Below are 6,733 nucleotides of genomic sequence, written 5' to 3' on the forward strand. Positions count from 1 at the left end.
CTAGTGATTGAAAGGTGTCAAAAGAAGATGAGAAAAGAGATGACCACAGCAGATAAACCCTTAAAAGTTCAAGGGAGTACTTTTCGGTAATCTAATGTTGACTCTGCCCTAAGGCTCGCCTCTGAAGCTGGCTGTGGATCTTGAGTCCTCCTAAAATCTTTCCTCCCTCCCCCACATCTGAAATGGCACTCCTGTTAGATTAGGGCCACACAACTGTAACCACTAAATTGTGTTTTCACAGACATTTAGGACCCAACTACATGTTGCACACAAGCACAAAAATCCTAATAACTGCTTTCCATCTTCACACTCACTTCTGGAACATTACAGATGTAGAAGCTCACTTGGATGCGGGTGATGGGGTGGGAGTTTGAAGAGGTGGAAGGATGGTTAAGTGCTCCCATCGCCTGCCCCTGTAATTTATCCATTTCAAATTGCCCCCTAAAGCTTTGTTTTTTTCTCCCAAGAAAAAGGAGGCAGAAAGCTTCTGTACTTTTAGGGCCACTTTACAGGAAAAACAGGGCTCCTCAAATGTCAACCAGTGTCTTTTCTTACTGTGGAAGGAGGGGTGAAGGCATGCAAACACACTAGAAAACTTCTATGGAGCTGAAATTGGACAAGATCTAATTCAGACATGCATGTTTGCTTATTCCTTTACTTATTTTCAACAGCTGTCTCCTTCTTTCCTATAAAAGAAAAATAAATCAAGGTAGCAAACAACGTGATAGGAAATTAGAACAATATCAAACAATAAAATGCATGCAATTAAACTAAACTAAAACTACAATAAACTCCAAGTCAATATGCTGGAGGGGGAACCTGGTCAACATAAGGAGTGTTGTGGTGATGTTGAACTTCCTTTCTTGTCGTCAACCATCAGAACATCAGAAAGCCCCCATCCTGTGGGGCTACTTATGATGGAGGGGAAACAGGGCCCTAGAGGATTCTCTTAATAATTAGGACAAGAGCCAACATGACACAGTGGTTAGAGTGCTGGACTAGGACTGGGGAGGCCCAGGTCCAAACCCTCATTCAGCAATGAAACTCACTGGGTGACCTTGGACCAGTCATTGTCTCTAAGCATTGCTTACCCAAGGAGACTGTTGTGGAAATAAGGGGTGAGCCATTTTACACAACAGGCTTCCAACCTTTTGTGCTACATTTAGCAGTGGAAGTTAAGCCATTGTGGTTAAATATGGATCTACTAAAGCCTGCAGTGGGGAATCTGAGACCCTCTAGACGTTGCTGAACATCTGGGGTCATGGTTGTTATGGGTCAACAACATCTGGAGGGTGCTAGGTTCCATGGCCCTGTACACAAGGTACATGCATGCTTCCTCTAATGTAAAGTGAAGAGGTAAATGGCAATGCTACAGTGGACACCTGCCAGACAACTGTAGCACATTATGGTTCTGCCAGAGGTGCAGCTCCCTTACACACTTCACATGTTTACTATGCTAAATATCCATGGAACTCTGAAAAACAGCCATGAGAATAACTTCTTTACTTCCTCCCCTGGCACATCAGTCAATACTAACAGTTTTCTAGATCTCACTCTATTTAAATTTCCATGCAGGTCTTTGTGAGGAGGTGTCTGTAACAGGAGGATGTAAGGAATCTTTCCAGGCCACTTGGAAAGTGACCGGCCTGGAAGTGCTCTAAATTCACTCCTGCACAATAAAGAAATAAACCATTGTCTTTCTGCAAAGGTGAGTCACAAATATTTTCTAAGACTGTACTTTCCACTTCCAGCTGACTCTGCTCTTAATGCAGTAAAACGTTGGTGGGCAGGCATGGGACAATGGGTGCTAGTCCAGATTTTTACATGGTTTATTTCTATGGACCATGACATCAGGGCAGTTGAGCCTAATATATAATACACATGAGCTATCTGTGACCCTGGTACAAGTGCCTCTCTGAGATGTGACCTGGAATGAATAAGTAGCATCCTGACCCTATAAGCCACAGAAAAGATCAGCCAAACTTAACTGTTACCCTTTTGCAAGTAGGAACATGTGTAATGGACACGCAAATGGATTTAGACATACACCTTGCAATGAGGTGTGATTACACTGAAGATCAGGAATGGCATGGCAAAGGACCCTATTTTGATTAGGGAGGCCAATGAAAGTGGCACAGCTTCACCAGTGATAAGAAAGTCTGTCATTTCAGGTGAAGATGCACATAACATTTCAAACATGGTAAAGGCGATTTGAAGGCTGCCCTGAAAATACACATAGTTTCTTCTTTCCTTGAGTGCGCTCTGAAGAGGAAGAAAGTTTTCTGCAAGTTTTCAGCCTGTTGAGGAGAAAAGCTGTATGTGTTGGGAGCTTATTGGCTAGCACCCATGCCACTGGCAACATATCTCTTTCTCCAATTCCTGGAGCACTTCTGCAATTGTTTAAAGTGTTGGGATTCTTATTTGCAGCGTGAAAGATGCATTGATGACTGCTCTTAAAAAATTGATGTGGGTGTTCTTCACCCACAGATATCCTGGCTATAGATGCACATCAGTATGTAGCCAATGAGCAATGAAATTACCAAGGTGAGTTTGTTTTAGGTGGAATGAGAAACAGCATGCAACCAATATTGCACCAACCCACATATTTATGTGGTGGCAGACACTGCCTAAGAGGTTTACTGGGGAACTATCTGTTACTTCTTTATCTATAGACACAGATTTCATTCTCATCTAGCCTGTTGAGCTGTGTCACCATCATCCATGGTTGCAAGAAACATCCTCAAGGAAAAAGCAGGGAGTGGGGAGAGATCTGCAAGGAAGTTTCATCTGTGAAGCTTGTGTGAAGCTCTGGAATTGTGCCTGTGGACCTGTAGCTGGAAATTCTATCAGTCTCTATGGGAAGCTTGTTGAGAATCTCAAGAAGTTGTTGCTAGTACCAGTCACCACATGAAAGTAGCTTAAGGTCCAAATAGTTTACTGTTGCAGAAGATAAGACTCAGTAAAACAGTTTTGGACGTAGATGTATACAGCTTGTAGGCTCTTGCAGGTACAGATATAGATAGAGACATACAAGTACAAAGTATCTCCATTAAATAGGTTCAGCAATTCAAGACGTAACACCGGAGAAGCAACAGACTCTACTACTGAGCTGACATTAATCACATATATTGGGGCACTGGGCCATTACCATAGCAACTGGATTGGCTCACCTTGCACCTGCGATTAGCTCATCCATGAGGTGATTTACAGTCATGAAGGAAATTAGCCCCTTCCCATCTCCTGTTACTCCAGCAAAGCTTACTAATTTGTTAGAAGTCCATCTAACAGCACTGAAAATACTGTACATTTATAAGTAGTGGGCATTTCAGTGTTACTTTCAGAAGAGATCTCATATAGCCCCTTGTAAAAGATTCCAGTTTCCAATCACGGGGAAGCTGACTTTGAGTTACTAATGGAAACAACTGAAACTCTTCATGTGTTGAGACAGAACTGTGTTGTACCAGAGCTGTCTACTCTGACTGGTTGCATCTCTTCAAGGACTCCAAGGATTGGGTCCTTCCCACTCATGATACCTGAGACACTTCAACCGCAGGTGTGAGAGCTAAACTTGCATGCAAACGATGTGTTCTACCATTGACCTCTGGTCTCTTCCTGCCCACAAACTCCAGCTCAGCTGCTTCAAGAGAGTGAAACAGATAACGTTCCCATATTTCCTCAGCCTCGTGTTTCCCTGAGAATGGGGCTGTTTTCATAGTGCAAGTGAAATATGTCTCATATGTCAAAACAGAATAATATATTCCCCCCCAAATATAACAGCTTCAAAGAGCAGGCTGTCGCCCGTCTGCAAAAGGGTATTCATCTTTTATCGTCATTTTTTTAGGTCAGCAGCAAAGTGATGTGAATCCCTTTGATTTTCCTTTGCCTCGACTGCACTTACAGCAGCCTGGAATTAATTGCATGAATTGCCAAGCATCTCGCTTACACGCTGCCAAAAAAATACACAGAGAGGGAGACATAAATAGTGTCGTATTCTGACAGTAAATTTCTTTCATTTTCACTCTCATTGGATTTGCCCTGTCTAAGTGTTCTTGGGCCTAGTTCCACAAGATGGAAAATCAATAGACACAGGGCATGTTTAAGAACACAAGAACGTAAGAATCTTGTTGCATCATATCAAAGCTCCTTCTAGTCCATATGGAGTAGAATGAAACTTTTGTTATTGGTTGGGGTGTCAACCATTAAAATGAATATATTACCAAGGAGGTTATTTTTGTTTCAATCAATACTGGTGATCGGCAAGACAGATTGTCTCAACAAATGGCAAAAATATATTTCTAAATATATCTGGCAAGGGGGAAAACCCCGAGAATAAAATATAAAATATTGATAGATGTGAAAGAGAGAGAAGGTTTTCCCCTGCCGGATATGAGATTATATTATGAAGCATCTTGTCTCTGCTGGTTGTTATTGAAGAATTCACATATTTTAGATCTGGAAGGTCATGATAATATTTTTCGTTGGCACGTTTACTTGTAGTATGAAAAGGTGAAAGTACATAAAAGTTTTACAAACCATATAATTGTTGGAAAAATGCCCGGGAAGGCCACCACCTTCCCAAGACACCGGGGCGTCTCTCCAGTGGTCACCCTCTGGCTGAAAACTTCCTCAGTCCAGAGAGACTGGTGATAAGCGACCCCTCCCTCCTGAGAGGAGCACACTCGTCTTCTGGCATCTCATTGCAGAAGAAAGAGACAATCAGTAGCTATAAACTACTTTATTTACAGTCCATATATACAGAGAACCCACCAGCATGTCTGCTCTCTCTCAGCAGCAGTACAGAACAACAACTCACACAGAAGTGAAAGTAACTTCTCTCACAGTACCCAACAGTACTGAGATTTCCTGTCTCACGCTCTCAGACACTCACATGATATAAACAACCATAGTGCTACTTGCTGAGCACCTGGCAAGATAAAAATCCTAACAGTAATTAGGAAAGAATTGTATAGAGTATGGGATAAATATAAAAAACTTGTTGGAGACCAAAGCACCACTATGGCTTTCATCCTTGGAAGCCATAGCAGAGAAAAAGAAAAATATGATGGGAATTTGGGCAACTTATATAAATTTATTAAGATGAAGAAGGTGGAGAGTTAAAATTAAAAGAATTTAAGGATTTATCAGAGATGTTAACAACATGGTTACAATATCATCATCTGACTAAAAAGGATATGAAGTGGGGGTTTGGGGAACAAGCATAACAACTAGAAAGAGACCTGTTAAAGTGTAAAGTTAAAGTGATGTCTAAAATGTATAAGATGTTATTGGAATGGGAGACAAAATACAAACAAGTGAAATCTTCAGTTGATACACTGGGCAATAGATATTGGTGATATAGAAATGGATGCATGGGAACGTTTATGGGATGTGTAAAATTTACAGCATGTTACAGTTTAAGAGAAAACTATGAAAATGTTATACTGATGCTACCTAACACCTAATAGATTGGCAAAAATGTATAAATCCAAATCGAATATGTGCTGGAAATATAAAGAGAAATAAGGTACCTTTTTTCATATGTGGTGGTCTTGTAACAAGGTTAAAGCTTACTGGGAAATGACATGTAATGAACTGAAAAAGATGTTTAAGATAATATTTATTTTTTTAAAAAACCAGGAGCTTTTCTTTCAGAAATTACAGGATCAAAACTACCTAAACAGTATAGAAATTTATTTATGTATGCAACCACAGCTGCAAGAATTTTATTTGCTCAGATATGGAAGGAAGAAGAGGTCCTGACAAGAGAAGAATGGATACAGAAGATAATGGACTGTGCAAAAATGATGAAACTTCCAGGGAGAATAAGAAATCAAGATAACTATTTTTTTTAAGAAAGGAATGGAAATGATTTATTGAGTATTTACAAACAAACAGATTATGACATTGGCAGAATTAATGTAAAAACCTGTGGTTTCAAAATATATATGGGATATATATGGGAACAGATATATAAAATAATATGTTGAGATAATTTGGAGTATGCAGGAAGATGAAAAGAAATGTAAAGAACCACAGAAAGAAGGGGAAGGGAGTTGGAGTTTGAAATGTTAAAATTTTTATTTAATAATTGTTGTAATATATATCAATAAAAATCATAATATTTTTTTTAAAAAGCTCCTTCTAGTCCAGCATCCTGTTTCACTTGGAGAAGAAGAAGAAGAAGAAGAAGAAGAAGAAGAAGAAGAAGAAGAAGAAGAGGAGGAGGAGGAGGAGTTTGGATTTGATATCCTGCTTTATCACTACCCAAAGGAGTCTCAAAGTGGCTAACATTCTCCTTTCCCTTCCTCCCCCACAACAAACACTCTGTGAGGTGAGTAGGGCTGAGAGACTTCAGAGAAGTGTGACTAGCCCAAGGTCACCCAGCAGCTGCATGTGGAGGAGTGGAGACGTGAACCCGGTTCACCAGATTACGAGTCTACCGCTCTTAACCACTACACCACACTGGCTCTCTTGGAGACCAATCAGAAGCCCACAAGCAGAGAAGGAGGGCAATAGCCCCAGGGCTGGCCCAGGACAACCTCTCCCTTGCCCCATTCCATGTACAGAAGCCAACCATGCTTCCTTCGAAAGGAATGCATTATGCAAAGAAGCATTTTCTTTTGACTGTCCAGAATCTACTGCACATTGACTTCATTGGACGACACCAGGTTTTAGCAAGCGCTTGCAGGTGCACGATCTACTTTCCCCTAAATAAGACCCCAAGAAGAGCACT

The sequence above is a fragment of the Podarcis pityusensis genome (assembly GCF_964106645.2).
Source record: "Podarcis pityusensis genome assembly, chromosome: 1".
Lineage (NCBI taxonomy): Eukaryota > Metazoa > Chordata > Lepidosauria > Squamata > Lacertidae > Podarcis > Podarcis pityusensis.